Source organism: Mesoplodon mirus (assembly GCF_964341445.2).
Source record: "Mesoplodon mirus genome assembly, chromosome: 6".
Lineage (NCBI taxonomy): Eukaryota > Metazoa > Chordata > Mammalia > Artiodactyla > Ziphiidae > Mesoplodon > Mesoplodon mirus.
In genome coordinates, this window is record NC_138982.1 from 40,738,850 (window position 1) to 40,755,719 (window position 16,870).

Genomic DNA, 16,870 nt, shown 5'->3' on the forward strand with positions numbered 1-16,870 from the left:
CAGAATCTCAGGGCCGGAAAGGCCCTCAAGTGTCACTTTGATTCAAACTTCTTTTTGCGATATTCAATTCTCCCTGTAAGATCCTTGCCAAGTGGAGGTACGGGGCCTCTTTAAATATCTCTAGTGATGGTGAAATCATTACCAGCTTACTTTTCATATGATCCGAACTGTGTAAGTATCTCATTATGTTGAGCAGGACTCTGACCCCCTGGAATTTCTACCTACTTGTCCTGGTTGAGGTCTCTGGAACCATGTCAGGAACGTGCCTCTTTCTTCTATGGACACCTTTGGACATTTAACCCAGTGGTTCCGGTATTTGAGACATCATTTCCGTGTCTCCATAGAGCTCTCTACTCGCCTCTCCAAACCTCATAGTGAGAAAAGCGTACTGAGCAAATGAAAATGCCATTAAAATGGAAAGAACTGGTGTCTGTTGGTTAATGCAGCTCCTATGTTAGTTAGGCTTAAGAGGAAATTGAAAAAGGAGAATGGAAAACAATAAGCGGCCAGAAACTCCAATGACCAGTGGGCTAGCTCACCCAAGCTGGGTTTCTGGGGAACTGTTGGACAGATCAGTGTAGTAACTAAAGATTGTTTACAAGATTCTCATGTGCGTGTAAGCAATGGGATGGGTCCCTGACATAGAGGGGACACCGCACCACAGTGAATCAAAACACATGGCTTCAGCATACGCTTTGGAGTCACATAGACCTAGCCTCAAATCCTCTATAGCTGTGCAAGCTTCTTTACCATGCTGAGTCTCAGTTTCCTTATTCATGCGTGGGGTCAGTAACGGAATTAGAGGTATGAGGATCATGTGAGATAATTTTATAAGGCACCTAGCACATAGAAAGTTCTCCAGTTTCTTGGATATTATTATTTTTTATTCCAGAAGTCTAGCCTTCAATTCTCCTAAACGTTCCCCTACACACTGTAGCAAATTCTGGAAACAGAAAACTCACCTGTTTGGTAGAGAGAAATGAGGGCAGTTCTCACGGGGGAGAACCAAAGCAGGAGAAGCAGCATATTATAGTAGAAAGTACACTGTACTAGAACTTGGAAGGCCAGGTATAGACAGGCTTGACTGACTAAACCAGGGACATCCTTTCCTAGACTATTTGTAAAGCCAGCAATTTAGTCTTTTCAACCCTACGATTCAGTATTCTCAGAGAACCATTAAAAGTACCCCTTTTTTCCATCTTACCCCTAGGTTCTTCATGACCTTTTTTTTTTCCCTTAGATTCCATATATATGTGTTAGCATACGGTATTTGTTTTTCTCTTTCTGACTTACTTCACTCTGATGACAGACTCTAGGTCCATCCACCTAACTACAAATAAATCAATTTCATTTCTTTTTATGCCTGAGTAATATTCCATTGTATATATGTGCCACATCTTCTTTATCCATTCATCCAATGATGGACACTTAGGTTGCTTCCATCTCCTGGCTATTGTAAATAGAGCTGCAGTGAACACAGACCTACTAGAGAATGGACTTAAGGATATGGAGAGGGGGAAGGGTAAGCTGGGACAAAGTGAGAGAGTGGCATGGACATATATACACTACCAAACGTAAAATAGATAGCTAGTGGGAAGCAGCCACATAGCACAGGGAGATCAGCTCGGTGCTTTGTGACCACCTAGGGGGGTGGGATAGGGAGGGTGGGAGGGAGGGAGACACAAGAGGGAAGAGATATGGGAACATATGTATATGTATAACTGATTCACTTTGTTATAAAGCAGAAACTAACACACCATTGTAAAGCAATTATACTCCAATAAAGATGTTAAAAAAAAAAAAAAAGTACTCCTTTGAATGGCAACTAGAAAGCTTGATTCCTGTAAGCCCCTTCCTGCTCTCCTGAGCCGTGTCTCTACATTAATTACAGCAACAGTTCTAGACGTCCCAAAGTATAGCACCTGAAGTTGTCACCCTAACTTGCTATGCCATAGGGACCCCTCTAAGTGGACAAAACACTGCAGGGGTGCATTGAATGGAGGTTATAGCTTTCTTATTCACTTGCTGTTCACTGTTGATATCTCAGCGATACAGCACTGGGTTTAAGTGTGTGTTTTAAATAAGTCAAGACAAGTGAATGAACTGCTGTCTTTTGACAAGTGGAAAGCCAGGAGATATGATTTTCAAACATTCAGGAGTATGTGCTTGGAAGCACTGTCAGGGAAGTCTTATGGAATGGTCTAATTCAAAGATTGTGTGGATCTCCTGGGGATGCTAATGTACCTGCTCAGGTATGCTCTTGTAAAGAAGGCTTTCCTCTTTGCCCTGCGTTTGGTGTTCTGCACTTTGAGGGAAGGCAGTAAAAATCCTGCAAGAGGGTGAGGAATCAGACAGCTGGAACTGTAACACCTGGGTTACAAGGGGCCTGTTCTCTGGGTGGGAACAGACCTTAAAGGTAATGAAGTCCAAAAACTAAGGACAGATTTAGAACAGAGACACAGCAGAACCAGAGACGTGTCCCAAGAAAATTATCAGGCAGTGGTGCATTGAGTGAGATGAAGGGATGAGTGATAGAAAGGTGTCCACTGAATGAATCTATGGAACTGCAGTGAGCGCTCTTGAATCATCAGGGGCTAAGTGGTCGCTTGATGGTTATCATCTCTAAACTTCAGTTTTCTCACTTATACTAATTCAGACCAAACTGACCTTGCAGAGTTGTTGTCAAATCAAATGCGATAATGGACATGCGAGTAATATGCAGATTGTAAGGCATTGGACCGACATATGGGGACACTCCTATTACCACTCAGTAAAACCAAAAAGCATTATTTTACTAAGTGAAACAAGTAATATTTATTTTATAGGATCTTCCTCTCAAAAGGATACTGACGTGGTTCGTAAGCCAATTTCATTTCAGTCAGTGTTCCAATTACGTATACACTTTCTCTTGCCCTTCACATACCACAGGCAGAAGCATCAGGGGATTTTAAACAACAGTGATCTAGGTATGCCATAAGGATATTATAGCTGACAATATTAGCCCTAGATCAAATCGGCTTGGCTTGCAATGTACACAAATATTTTTTATTCCCAGGATGGTCCTGAACAACTTTCTATGATGACTCTGAGTCACCTCCCTCAGTGAGAATAGAAGAGAGCTCTGGGAATGCAAATTTTCTTCCTTGGATTATTATAATATAATGCTCATTAATTGCCCCGCCTATTCCCTTTCGAAGCTCCAATGCTTTGCATTGCCAGACCTGTCTAAAACACAGGTCTGATTACACCCTTCCCTTGCTCAAGAATATTCAGTGTTTCTTCCTGCCTTACAGGATTAAACACAAATTGCTCAACAGAGTATGTAAACTCTTCAAAATACAGCCTCTGCTCACCTTTTGAAAGTCTGATCTTCAATGACCCCAGTGCTCATATACCATCTCCTGGTCAAACTGGACTCTGCCCCGGCAAGACACCCGATTACCTCCTTCACTTTATGTTTTCACCCTGTTCCCTTTATCTGTAGTATCACTTGTGGTTTTTAACTGTGTCAATTTAGTTCAACTGGAATTATGTTTTCCAGAATCCCCTTCTCTGCATGGTTCTGAGTTAGGGTTGACCACAGGGAAATGTTCATGAGATTTGGAGAGGAGAAGTGAAGCAGTAGCAATTGCTTTGGGAGGGTCTGTCTAGGCACCTGGGTGCTATTGCAGCTCATGCACCTTATTGCTGATCTGACGGTTCACCTCTTAGGTGGGGGCAGCAACCAGGCCCATGGCTCCTTCAGCTCCTGCTAGATCTCCTCCTTCAACTTCTTCATGCCCAAAGCCAGGTAAGTATGAAGCTCCATGGCTAAGAGCACCAGCTCCTTCTGCAGGCCACCCATACAGTATGGTTAGATACAGACAGAGATAGTTAAGGGTTGCAGTTTGTCCCCAGGTTGATCTCTTGCATTTCACTTCCAGCATTTCTTTTTTTTTTTTTCTTTTTGCGGTACGCGGGCCTCTCACTGTTGTGGTCTCTCCTGTTGCAGAGCACAGGCTCCGGACGTGCAGGCTCAGCGGCCGTGGCTCACGGGCCCAGCCGCTCCGCGGCATGTGGGATCTTCCCGGACCGGGGCACGAACCCGCGTCCCCTGCATCGGCAGGCAGACTCTCAAGCGCTGCGCCACCAGGGAAGCCCCATCACTTCCAGCATTTCTTCCTGACTGCCCGCCTAATACAGGCAGGGGCAATAGACTTCCTCACTGGCTCCTTCTCAGGGTCCTTAGTGACTCCCAACTGTCCCCTTTTGGGGTTTTCTTTGCCCACCTTCTCCCACAATTGTAAGACTAATCCCTATGATAAATTCCACATTCTATATCATTCATCCATATCATTTCTGCTTCCCTGGCCAGACCCTAGCTCATACGTCACTCCTCGCCACCAATCTACGTCCAAAACCTGCCTGTCCATCATTTCAAGATTCACTTCAAATGCCACTTCCTCATAAACCCCTTCCTGAGTGACACAGTTGCCTCTTCCTTTGAAACATCAAAATATTTTACCACATATCTTTTAAAAGTTCTGTCATATACTCTTAGACTAATCCAAATATTATATAAGTTGTATTACAACCTCTGGTGCATCTTATCTTTCACAATGATCTATAAATTCTTATTCTTCTGGAGTTGTGTTAGTGTGATTGCATTTTAATCTCCAAATCTCACCAGTGTCTTAACTACAGAAGGATCTCAAAAAATGCTTAGTGTCCAAAAGAGTAAATGAATTATCCATGCAACTACTCCCTTTTTAATAACACAGGTAAGGAAAACCCAATGCTACTGTGTATGGTGTAGCCTCACTTATATGGAGACTATTTCTAGAGTCACTTTACCTTTCCATTCTCTTCCCTTGGAGAAGAGCCTCTCCAATCCGAATCCAATGCTTTTTATTATCTTATACATGGTTCTAATAAAACTTGTTAGCTGACTCCATAGTCCACAACAAAGCAGAAACAGCTAATTGTATGGAGAATAGATAACTGCTAGAGCAAAACATGCTGAAAGCAAGAAGTAATAGCAGACAATGAAAGAGAAAGTGGACAGAAAATTTATGAAAATCAGATTACACAAATTTAAAGTATACCAGTTTGGGACCATTTAGTATATAGGTAAATGATCTCACCTTAATAAATGCTAAAAGAATTACAGCCTACTCCAACAAACTGTCCTGAGTCACCAACATTTAGTAATGCTACATATTTTAGAATAATCTCCCTCTGAAACTATATTTAAAACAAAAAATTTAAAAGAAAGTTACATATTGAAATTTCACCATTAAAAAATCCCATAGTAGCTCCCATTCTCAGAAAAAAAGAGGATTTTTATTTTTTATCATGCATTTATTCAACAAATAAGTAGTGAGAGTTAACTATGATTAAGGCACTGTTCTCGTGTGTGTGTGTGTGTGTGTGTGTGTGTGTGTGTACTTTTCCCCCAAGAAAATCATCAAACTTGGGAGAAGTGGGACAATAAAAATTACACCTTTTAAATATCTCATAAAGCAAAAAATAAATAAATAAACAGCAGTCATTGTAAATCAGCACCACATTGGTTTCTTACAAAAAAGCAAGTAAATGCAGCCAGCAAAATAGGACTGAGTTCATTGTTGCCAGCTTCTTCCAGGGCAAAATAAACTGTCAACTAGAATGAAGCTGCTTGCCTTCCCCACACAGCCTTTGCCTCATTTCTCTGCCAAGCATCTCTTCCCGGCAGGGAAGGTCCCTGGAGACTCTACAGGTGTTACAACCCTGTACAGTTTGCTTTGGAAGAAAAATGTGGAGAAAAACACATATAAGAAATACTTGTTTTCACCATCACAGCCCCCAATACACACAAGGAGGCAACTGTGGCACTTTCTAATTTTTCCCCCTGGTTTAATTCACATAGGTTGGAAATAGGATTGAATGAGATAATGAAAATAAAGCACTCAGCACAGCTCCTGGCACACAAGAAGCACTGGATCAATATCAGTGATTATGATTAGAAGGGGTCCTAAACGTCCGGCAAGCTTTGTAAATAGCCTCATTAAGTGTTATCTGGGACAAAATTTGAGTCTTCGGCTGTTTTTCCTTTGTCACCCAGAATGCTCTGGGGCCACCACTAGAATATAAAATAATTTTTCAGCAAGCCAGCTTTGGCTGGGGAAAGGATGGGCAGTGCTGCCTACAGGGATGTTTGGAGTAGAGAAACAGGGCGGTCCTATAGCACCTTTGCCCCCATGCAGTTCCCCAGGACTGGCCCTTCTACCTACAGGAGTGCCATGCTGAGGGCAAGGTACCAGAATGGATTCTGGAACAAAATTAACATCACTGATTATATGATTGGATTTTTGGCTTTGATTTTTAAAGAAAGTGAATAAAACTAGCATAACTGAAAAACTAAGGAGTATGTAAGTGTAAGCAAGTTTGGAGAGGTTGTTTTAGTTCAAAAAATAAAAATAGCGTAAGTGGACTGAGCACTAATTAAATTGCAGGCACTCTGCTAAGTACTCTATAAACATATTTAATCCTAAAACAGTTCTATAACCTTATGCCAATAACACAAACGAGGAAACAGGTTTAGAGATGTGAAGTAATTTTACTATAGCCCAGGGGTAGTAAGTAGCATTACCCTGCCCAGGTTATCTCAGTCTAAAACCCACACATTTACTACTATATGCTAATGAAATAATGCAACTTAAAAGGTCATGCATTCATTCACTGATTCAATACATTTATTGAACTATTCCTTCACAGGAGGCACCGTGAAGTGGGACTAGTAGAGATACATAAAATATTCAGGGTCACATCTTACAATCACAGGGCAGTATGGTATAGTGGTTAAGCTTGCCCAAGTTCAAATACTGACTCTACTGTCAACTAAGTCTGTGAGCTTGGGCTCAGTTTTCTCTTCTGTAAAATAGTGATTATAATAGTACCTGCCTCTCTTAAATTTATTCCAAGATTTTGATAAGCTAATATTTGTAAAGCTTATATTATTACGAGGCATGTATGAGCCTGCATATCCATGTGTCAGTAAAGACTTCATGGAGGAGTTCTACCTCTTGAGAGAAGAGTTAGGCACCTTTTAGACTTTTAGAGCCAGAAAGAAGAAATTGATCTAATATGGAATTAAATTTGTCTTTCACACACTCTTCAGCACGGCAGATTTCAGAAACTGGTACCTAAAGTCTCATAAAGAAATAGCTCTAGGTCCAGTGTTTTGGGGGACTGATTACATAAAACACCTACACAAGAACTGTAAAATTTCCAGCTGAATTGAATTGAGCAACATCACTTAACATATCCATCTATTACTTAGTGCATTCGGAAAAAATAATGATACCGTTTGAGAAAAAGAAAAGGGATCTGATTTTGCCTATTTAGCCTGCTTTTTTCTGTTGTTGTTTTGTTGGACATTCTAATGGGAAAGAAAGGCCATGAATGACAGATCAATGAGACTGAGCTGTCTTCTCATTTGTCCTTAGGAACCTCCATGAGGTCAGCACAGTTTTCATCTTAGAAATGAATTCTTCCATTCTCCTTCACTCTCTGTTTGAGGTTCCAAATATGTCAAATCTGGTCATCATTCTACTTTAGTCCTTTCAGTGACTTCCTGCTGCATTTTGCATAAAATCCAAACTCCTTACCTTGGCTTGTAAGGCCAGCCTGATCTAGCCCCTGCTTATCTTAGAGCCTTAGTTCCAGCCCTTCTCTCCCTCTTACCAGGCCCTGCCACCTCAACCATGAACAGACCGACCCTGGCTCCTTCTCAGGCTTTTTTTTTTCTTAGCTCAGACATCACCTACTCAGAGTTGTCTTCCCTGACCACCCTATTTAAAACTGCCTCTCCTCCACAGCCCTCCAACATTGCTGTTCTTGCCACTGTTTTAATCTCAGCCCCTTATTTCTTACCTTGAAATCACGTGTATGTCTTCTGTTTATTTGTTTGTTGTCCGTTCACATATATATATACATATATATATATATATATATATTTTTTATCTCTCCCAAACTATTCTTAGTAATGCTAACAGCAAGGAATTACCTTAACACCTCTGTCTCCCAAGGCAATTTTGGATAACTTCTAAATGTATGTATATACACACTTACATCTACACACGTACATATGCATACACATAAATTTATACTTCAATATTCTAAATATATGGTCAATATTCTAAATATATATGCCCACATATATATGTATATGTGTATGTGTATAAGTGTGTATATATATATGTGTGTGTATATATAACAAATTTTTTATTTCAATATTATATATCTCTATAATTCATTTCCTTATCTATTTCTTTCTACTCATTGAGGATAAATAATACTAACATCTATACTTTTATTTGTTCATCATTTACTCATGATGATATTTGCATCATTTAGGCAGATACTGTTTGCTAAGACACTATTTTAGGCACCCAGGATACAGCAGTGAGGAAAACAAAGGTCCCTGCCTTTGTGGATTTGACAGTCTAGTGGGGCTATACTAAACAGTTGACAGGCTAAACAAATTAATTAAATAGTATGTGGAAGCTGATAAGGTGACAACCGCTATGGACAAGAGAAAAAGTTGAGCAGGGTAAGTGAGATCAGGAATGGCAGGAGTGGAGATGGGAATAAATATAGATATAGAGGTCTATCCAACCAGGAGATAGCTAGAGCAGGCTTATTACCATTTCACAGAAAAGGAAACTAAGTCTGGACAGGCTAAGCAAGCTGTACCTAGGATTCAAACCCAACTCTGACTTCAAAGCCAGCCAACTTTTCACCACCCACTTCATCCATTCAACCCCCAAACCCTGCCACTGTCTCACACTGTAACTGGCAAACTGAAGTCTAATCTTCCGGAAAAGAGCTATGGAGTGTGTATTATCGTTCTCAAGTGTCCATCATTTCTTTAAGTGGAAAAAAACCCTGTATCTATTTCAGTGAGAGTCTAGCTTCTTCCATGGGCACTAAATTAGCTCAAAAGAAGAAAGCAGAAATTATGCACTCATAATGCTACAGTCCAAATTAAAGCTAAATATTTTATCCCTTTACTGCTTTGTAGAAGATTATGGTAATTAATGGTGATAGAGAGCTTGCTTTATATTAAAAAAAAAAAAGCTCTCCTTTTATTTCCCCCCAAAACAATGTCACTGTGCCTAACCCAGGTGTCTGTGTACTCCTCCCACCCCGAAACCTGGATCCAGAGGGAGAAAACAGTTTGCAGGTTGTGGGAATGTAGCAGAATCACATCCTTAAGGACATAGAAAGTGTCTTTATGGATGTGACTCCTAACGCAGTGGTCACTTGTGATTCTCATTGAGGGCAAGGAGGCTGCCAGGTATCTGGATTTGATGATGCTCCACATGCTGACATGTGGATGCCTCTGTGGAACTAAGAGTATGGATCTATTCTTAGCTTTTCACGGTGTCTCCTAAGTCATTACCTTCCAGGCACAGATTCATAGAACAACATGCCTTAGAGAGGACCTTGTCCAAGTTCCTCACTCTGGAGGTTAGAAAAAGGCCTCTTAGAGAAGGAAAAACCACTAACCAGTACCAGGGTTGTTGCACTGAATGATTGAGAGGGAAAAAGCATAACCTTGGAGTGAGAAATCTAGGGTGCAAGTCCCAACTCCACTATTCGCTGGCTGTGTGGCCTTAGAAAATATTTAGCCTCTCAGACTCAGGATGTAAAATGGTGTTGAGAACAATTACTTTGATTACCTCAGATTATTGTTAGAAAAAATTACTTGTGTGCATGTGCATATATAATAATAAGTATTTTGAGGGCTTAAAATTCTATAAAAAAACAAAAACTGTTAATTTGAATCTAGGTCTTCTACTTTCTAATCCAATATTGATTTGGGCATGCAGTTGAATATCTCCATAGTTGTTAATCATAATGAAGGTTAAAATCCCCACACACCAGGCTCTTAACAAATGTTTTGGCACCTGACTGACACCTACCAAAAGCTGGATGAAATGGGTTTTATGATCCCCTTTTTACAAATGATGAGCATAAAGTAGGGATAAACGAAATAACTTATCTAAGGTCAAATCCAGGGAAGGTGGTCTGATGCTAAAGCCCATGATGTTACACAACCACAATTTTAGGTCACCATAGCATCTAACCAAAACTGGCATAAGAAACCATGTTATCTATGAAAAGAACATCTTCAGAAATGACGGGTTCTCTTTTCTGTTGCCTTTAGCGCTGACTGGGAAAAGAGGAAGCCAGTGTAATCATAAGGACTTATGTGTCAGACAGGAAGAAACTACAGGCATCTCCTACATATAAACTAGACATAAAAGGTCACCTGCCCTCATGTCCAATTATATCAAATAATAGCTGGACTGGTATGAATTCTTCACTGCTTTTAGAAAGTGAGATCAAAGCTCACTGCAGCTGCCCACTTCCCTGGAAACTTCCTACTTTCTTTCAGGTAATTTATTTAGGACACTTGACACTGGCCTTGTTGTCAGTAAATGCATGCAGGAACTTCAGTGTCCTCCTTCATTGTGCTTGCTGCAAAATGTCCTGTATTATTGGGATAAAAATGTCTTTTTCCACGACTGAGCCAGTGGTGTTCAATCTTATTAGAGTCTGTGACTCCTTACCATTTGTCTGATTTTGTGACCACAAAATTAAAAAACAATAAAATAAAGTTACCTTATTAGTCTGTAGAGATGGCCTTTGAAATAATTAATGATATGATAAAGTATGAGAAAACTAGAAAGCCAATGCTGGGCGTACCTGACACAGCATGAATCCATCGTCTATTTAACTCAACCTTTTGAGTACAGGGCACTGTGCTAGGCATGGGGCAGGATAAAACATGCTCTCAGCTGCTTGGGTGCTAATCAGGGACTTGGACAAGAATACAAAGGGACAAATTACTGGCCCACAGTTAAAAAAGAAACTTTAAAAAAAAGTTTAATTATAATATATAGAGAAATATGTTACAAGCATTTAAAGGGTTCTCCAAAACTGGGAAGAATCAAGAAGGGATTTGAGTAGTAGGTTTGGGAAGGAAAGCAGGGGAAAGGAGATAGCACCTGAGGTGGTGTGAGGACACAAGGAGGGGACATTTATGGATCTAGTTATACGAGTCCTCAGGTCTTACGCTGTGGTGTCTAGTAAACATGGGATAGTAGACCGAAGAGCTTTGTGCTCAGGCACACACATCTAATTCTCACTAATTGGATAACTGTGGGCAATTCTCTAAGTCTCTCAGAACCTCAGTTCTTTCATCTGTAAAAGGTAGACAATAATATGGACCTGAGAGTTATTTTTATGCTTAAATGAAATGACAGAAGTACATGCACCAATGAATGCTGATTTCCCTTGCCCTCCTCTGTTTAACCAGAAAATAGATTTCTTGGCATAATACAATCAGGGTATTTTCTCTTTATTCCCCTTTCAATCTTTAGCCTTGACTTTTACAAAGAGATGTGGCAATAGAATTTCAGAGTTGAAAGGAATCTTTAAAAAAAATGACAATGTATTGTAGCAGAAGAGCCTTAGAGATGAACTAGACCAGCTGTCTCATACTTTAGGCCCAAAGGTAAAGCGACTTCCCAGGCACAGGCAAGATAATACCAGGATCAGAAAGACAGGATGGGGATGGGTGGGTCATGGGTCCTAATTCACATCCTCACTTCTAGTCCAGAGGCTGCACAATTTCAGGTCTTTCCTAGCTCTGAAATGAAATGCAGAGATGAGTCTCAGCATTGGTGCTTGCTTTGTGTTACGCGATAAGGTCCTGCTATTTAACCTCTCTGAGTCTCAGGTGGCTCAAAAAATAGACAGGATTGGGCTTCCCTGGTGTCGCAGTGGTTGAGAGTCCACCTGCCGATGCAGGGGACACGGGTTCATGCCCCGGTCCGGGAAGATCCCACATGCTGCAGAGTGGCTGGGCCCGTGAGCCATGGCCGCTGAGCCTGCGCATCCGGAGCCTGTGCTCCGCAATGGGAGAGGTCACAGCAGTGAGAGGCCCACGTATCACAAAAAAAAAAAAAAAAAAAAAAAAAAAACACAGGATTACTGCCAGGACTGAATGAGATGACAGATGTAAAACACTCAGTACAAGCCATGATGGAGTTCACTAAAGGGCGGCTATTAAATTTTGATTTTCACAACTGAACAGACTAATAAACTGAAAGAACTGATGGCAGAAGAAAGAATTCATGTTCATTAAACGCCTCCTATGAAAAAGGCACTGAGAAAGAGACTCAAGCTTCTAGGTAGGCATCAGTGTTCCTGTTTCCCAGCTGAGGAGACCGAGGCACATCTCAACATAATAATTTGCCTGAGGTACCCTCCAGACGCTAAGACTCCACACTGCCACAGCTGCTAGAGCTAGGCAGAACATGGTCAGGCTAGAAGGAGGTCTCCTAACAAACTTGTCAGTGTAAACCATGCATTCTCACTTTCAAAAAGGAGAAAAAAAAAGAGCAAATCAGTAGCTAACCTGATTTAATCCCCCAAAATATAAGATACCAAATGTTCTGTAACCTTCCTGTTCTTTGGGGTTTTTATTCTCCCACAGAACAATTTCCAAAATGAGCAAAGAGCACAGTAGGTGGCTCTCTTTAATATTTCACGGGCAAGACAATAGTGACTCAACAGATCCTACATCTGTGTCACCAGCAAAAGCCTGACAAAGTTGAGCAACAAATGAAACTGTGTATATTGGAGATAACCTTTATTTTTTCCTTCTGCTTCTTCCTCTGATTTTCTACAGCTACATTCTGCTTTTCTAACCGTGCCAGGTTAAGATGCCGCTGACTGCCTACCTTTTGGCAAAAGCAAACATATGCTTCCATAGGCCAAACGCAAGGAGCACAGCGTTTCTCCCCAAACTGCCTTTACAAGCCTGTCTGCTTGCTGCAAAGCAAAGAAACCTAAAGGCCTGTGGGAAGTCTCAACAGATAAATGGCCCCATTGCCTGGGCCGGAAACCGATCTGTTCATTTTCCTACATAAGCCTGCAGCCGTCAGTTTCCACAGGGAGGATTGAAACTCCAGACCAATGATCAGCATCACCAGCCAGCAGTGGCCTTTCCTGCGAATGCTGCCTCTGTACACTGTTCACTATATTCCATCCTTTCTGACTTTGGAATTAGCAAAAGAAGAGAAAAATGGTATGGTCACTCATGATATTCGTTCCTCAATCTTCTTAACAGCCTGCGTATTAGCACGAGGATGGCAGAAAAAAGAAACCACTCAGAACAGGAAGAAAAACATGACATAATTCTAAGCTTTATGTCCTCATAGTACCCTCACTCCTAGGAATTGAAGGTACATTACTTCAAACACATGTGAGTCGGCAGGCTGCCTTAGAGATCATCACCCTGAAACTTCCTCTCCTGAGAGCTGGCCCCACTAAACTCTACAGATCATAGTTCTCTTAGCAAGGAAATATCCTCTTTGGGACAAAAAGGATACCCTGAAATCACCAAACAAATAAGGTCAACCCAACAACTGAAGTAAATTGTTGAAGATCTCATTGGAGAGATGACAGGGTGTGATGGAAAAGCCCTTAACTAGAAGTCAAAAGCTGTGATCTGTATTCCCAAGGCTGAAACTTATGAACCATGTGACCCTGGGCAACTTCTCATTTCTCTGACTCTTACTCAATTTTTTTCTCAATAAACTGAGATCAACTAAGAAGAAATATCATTTAATGAGCACTTACTCACTACATGTACTTTACATTATACTACTTAATTTAATCCTCACATGCATCCTTGGGGTAAGCTTTTTTTTTTATTTCACTTTAGAATTGGATAAAACAGAAACTCTAAATGGTGAAATAAATTGCTTAGTATTACCCAGCTACATAGGAATTAGAGCTGAAATCTGAATTTGACAACAAAACCAGCTTTTTTCATACTTTATCATATCATTATATTATCCTTCCACTATTAATATGTCCGCCATGTCCTTCTCTCAAGGCTATTGCAAGTAACAAGGAAGATAATATATATGGAATACACTGTGGAAATTTTAAAGTTATATATATATATATATTTGGTAACAAATAATCTCTATAAGGAGAAAGGGTATAACTGACTATCCTTTCTTTAAAAAACCAGAACTAAAAGGAATTAGCTTTCAATCTCCCATCCCCTTGTTCTGACCTTATTTTGAACATTCTCCTTTTCCCTACAAGTCCCCAGTCTCTCAGGCACGCGTTCAGATGTATCCTGGCCAGCTCATCATAATGCATGCACACGGAACAGGCTGACGGAAGCAAGCGATCCAATCCTCTGCAAATGTCTGGTGCGGGAGCTACCTAAGAGGGTACCACCGAACTCTTTCCTTTCCTCAAGGTGTATCACATCCCTGCTCTGCATACATCAATAACACAGGTATATGTGATGGACTGTGGAGCAGGTAGCCAACTATAAATACTGGATGCTCAGTTCAGGGACTTAAGGCATAGCCAGGGGATGATAGTAAAAACTGTATGAAGTCAATCAGAATAAAATCAATTGTTATGAGCCAGGTGGGGGGTATGTAAAGGACAGTATTTCATTTTAAAATATCAATAATGACAATAATAAAGGAAGCCTAGTGAGGGCACATGTGGATGTTTGTGTTTATATGAGGTAAGTTTGTGTCCAAAAGAGACTGAATTTAGCAGCATCACTGTATAATCCAAAAGAAATACACGGGAATCTTGTTGTTTTCCTATATTAGCTGAGAAATATAAAGCTGCTTGTCTGACCTGACACAGGGGGAAAAAAAGGCTTAGAACGGTCTGTGACATAGATGAAACTTGCAACTTCTCCTCTTGTCTTTCTACCTCTCATCAAATTCAAGACCCTCTTTGCCAGTAAAGGATGCCTCAGATCAAAGTTTCACAGACCTGAGGCTTGGCCTAAAAACTAGCAGGGCATTGGCATCACTGGGAAACATCTTATACACCAAGTCAAGCATCTACGATCAAAGTCACATGTAGAGGGCATTCAGAAAACACTATAAAAGACCTGTTCAAACTCCAAAGAAGAAAAAACCACAACATCTAGATTAAAAAAAAAAAAAAAAAAAGTCACCCTATCTGAAAATTCAGCTTCCTAAAAACCCACTGTCTCCAAGGTTACTATGCAGTAATATTTATAATTGTTGCCATCAATGTCAAACTGAACAGGTGCCAAGCCAGGCACTGTTCTAAGCATGTTATTTGAATTATCCTGTTTCATCCTCCCAAGTGCCCTAAGGGATCATTATGACCGTGAAAATCTCCATTTTATGGCTGGAAACAAAACAAAACAAAACTGAGTATCAGAAAGATTGGATAACTTGCCCAAGTTCACACGGCTAATAGGTGGCAGAGCTGGAGTGAAGGCCAGGTAAATCCTCCTCCTCAGCTGGTAGCTAACCTAGAAGTGTTTCACAATTTCACAACCAGCGGGTGGAGGCAAGACAGACTGGGAACTGGCTCTTAAAGGAAACGGCAGAAGTTTGCTTTTGTGTTTGTGATTTTTCTCTTTAACTCAGCTTCCTTGCTCCCTCCCAGGGCTTAGAAGTGAGAGGGGCTATGGCTCCGTGAGGTCAGCTATTCCTGTAAGAGAAGCATCCTATTTCCCACAGGACGACCGGCCCCGCTTCCCTTGGGGCTGGAGAGAGCACTGTACCAAACGAGGTGATTGGCGCCCGGACGTCCCTCACCTCTCCATGGACTCTACCAGGAGTCTGACGGACACCCTCGGCGGAGCATCCTTCTGAGAAAACAGGTCAGGGGAAGAGAAAGAGAGGCTGCAAGCAGCCTTTACCCAGGCTGTCACAGGTCCAAGCTGGAAACGACGTGATACCCAGTGGCAACGCTGGGACACACTGCCCCCTTCTATCCTCACCGTTCACAGCAGCACTCCAGAGAAACCAAGGCCGGGGGTATACCGGGGTACATCCCTTAAAGAGCTGGGAGACGGCTGCAGTGACGCGCAGCCCTCACACAACTGCGTTGCTTAAATGCCTACAAAGCGAAGACGGGACTCTGGACAGTGGGTTCGAGTCCTGCCCACGGCACTAACTTAGCTGTGATCTATCCCAGCCGCTGTCTCGCTCTGTGCCTCAGTTTGCCCTTCTGTAAAATAGGGTTGAAGGAGACGATGCTTAAGAATTCTTCCACCTTGAGATTCTGTAGATCGGTGATCCCCCGAGCCCTCATCACCGCGCGAGACTCACCTTTCCTGGGAGGCAGAGCGGGCGCAGCGAAGGCGGCGGGGATGGGTGCAGGATCGCCCAGCACCGTGTCTTTCGGTGCGCTTGGCCAAAGCAGAGTCCCGGGGACCCGGATCCGGCCAGTCTTCCAGCAACGAGCCTCTTACTTTCCGCCGCACTTTCTTTTTTCCCCCTTTGGGGCTCCTCCCCTGCCGCCGCGCGATTGGCCGGCGCTGCGCGGCTGCCGCTCCACCCTCCGCCTCGCCAGCCACCAGCGCTCCCCAGAGCGGAGGCCGCGGGGCGGCACCGAGATCGGCCCCGCCCGCGGCGAGGAGGAGCGGCGCCGGGCCAGCGACCGGCAAGAGGCTGCGCTAGGCCTTTCAGCCACCGCCTGTGCCGGCTGGACCGCGCAGGAAGGGACAGCGTGGGTCCTGCAGCTTGGCACGATGCCAGGCGCCCTGGGGAGATGCGTCCCCGGCTATACACATAGACGCATACTTGCGCTCATTGCAGTATCCTGGCCTCACAGTCGAGATCGCCTTTTCTTTCCGGCTCTGTGTATTTAGCTCTCGTGCTGCACCAAGGCCATAAATCAATTCAGGCCGCAGGATTTGAGCCCCCATCGTGTGCCAAGCCCAGAGCGCGACGGGAAGAAACAGACTCAATCTCGGTGGCCTGGCGCTCCTCTCCGCTACAAAAGTGACAGTCATGGGAACAAACTA

The 16,870-nt window shown here is 42.4% G+C and overlaps 1 protein-coding gene across 2 annotated transcripts in view; it reads right to left on the bottom strand.

The window, feature by feature from the left end:
- IL1RAP (interleukin 1 receptor accessory protein) overlaps nt 1-16,334 on the bottom strand; it is a gene marked incomplete at its 3' end in the record, with an annotated part of 132,398 nt that extends 116,064 nt beyond the window's left edge. For both annotated transcript variants that reach the window (XM_082625580.1, XM_082625581.1), the window contains exon 1: nt 16,173-16,334. The remainder of the gene's footprint in view (nt 1-16,172) is intronic.
- Between the last annotated feature and the right edge of the window lie 536 nt (nt 16,335-16,870).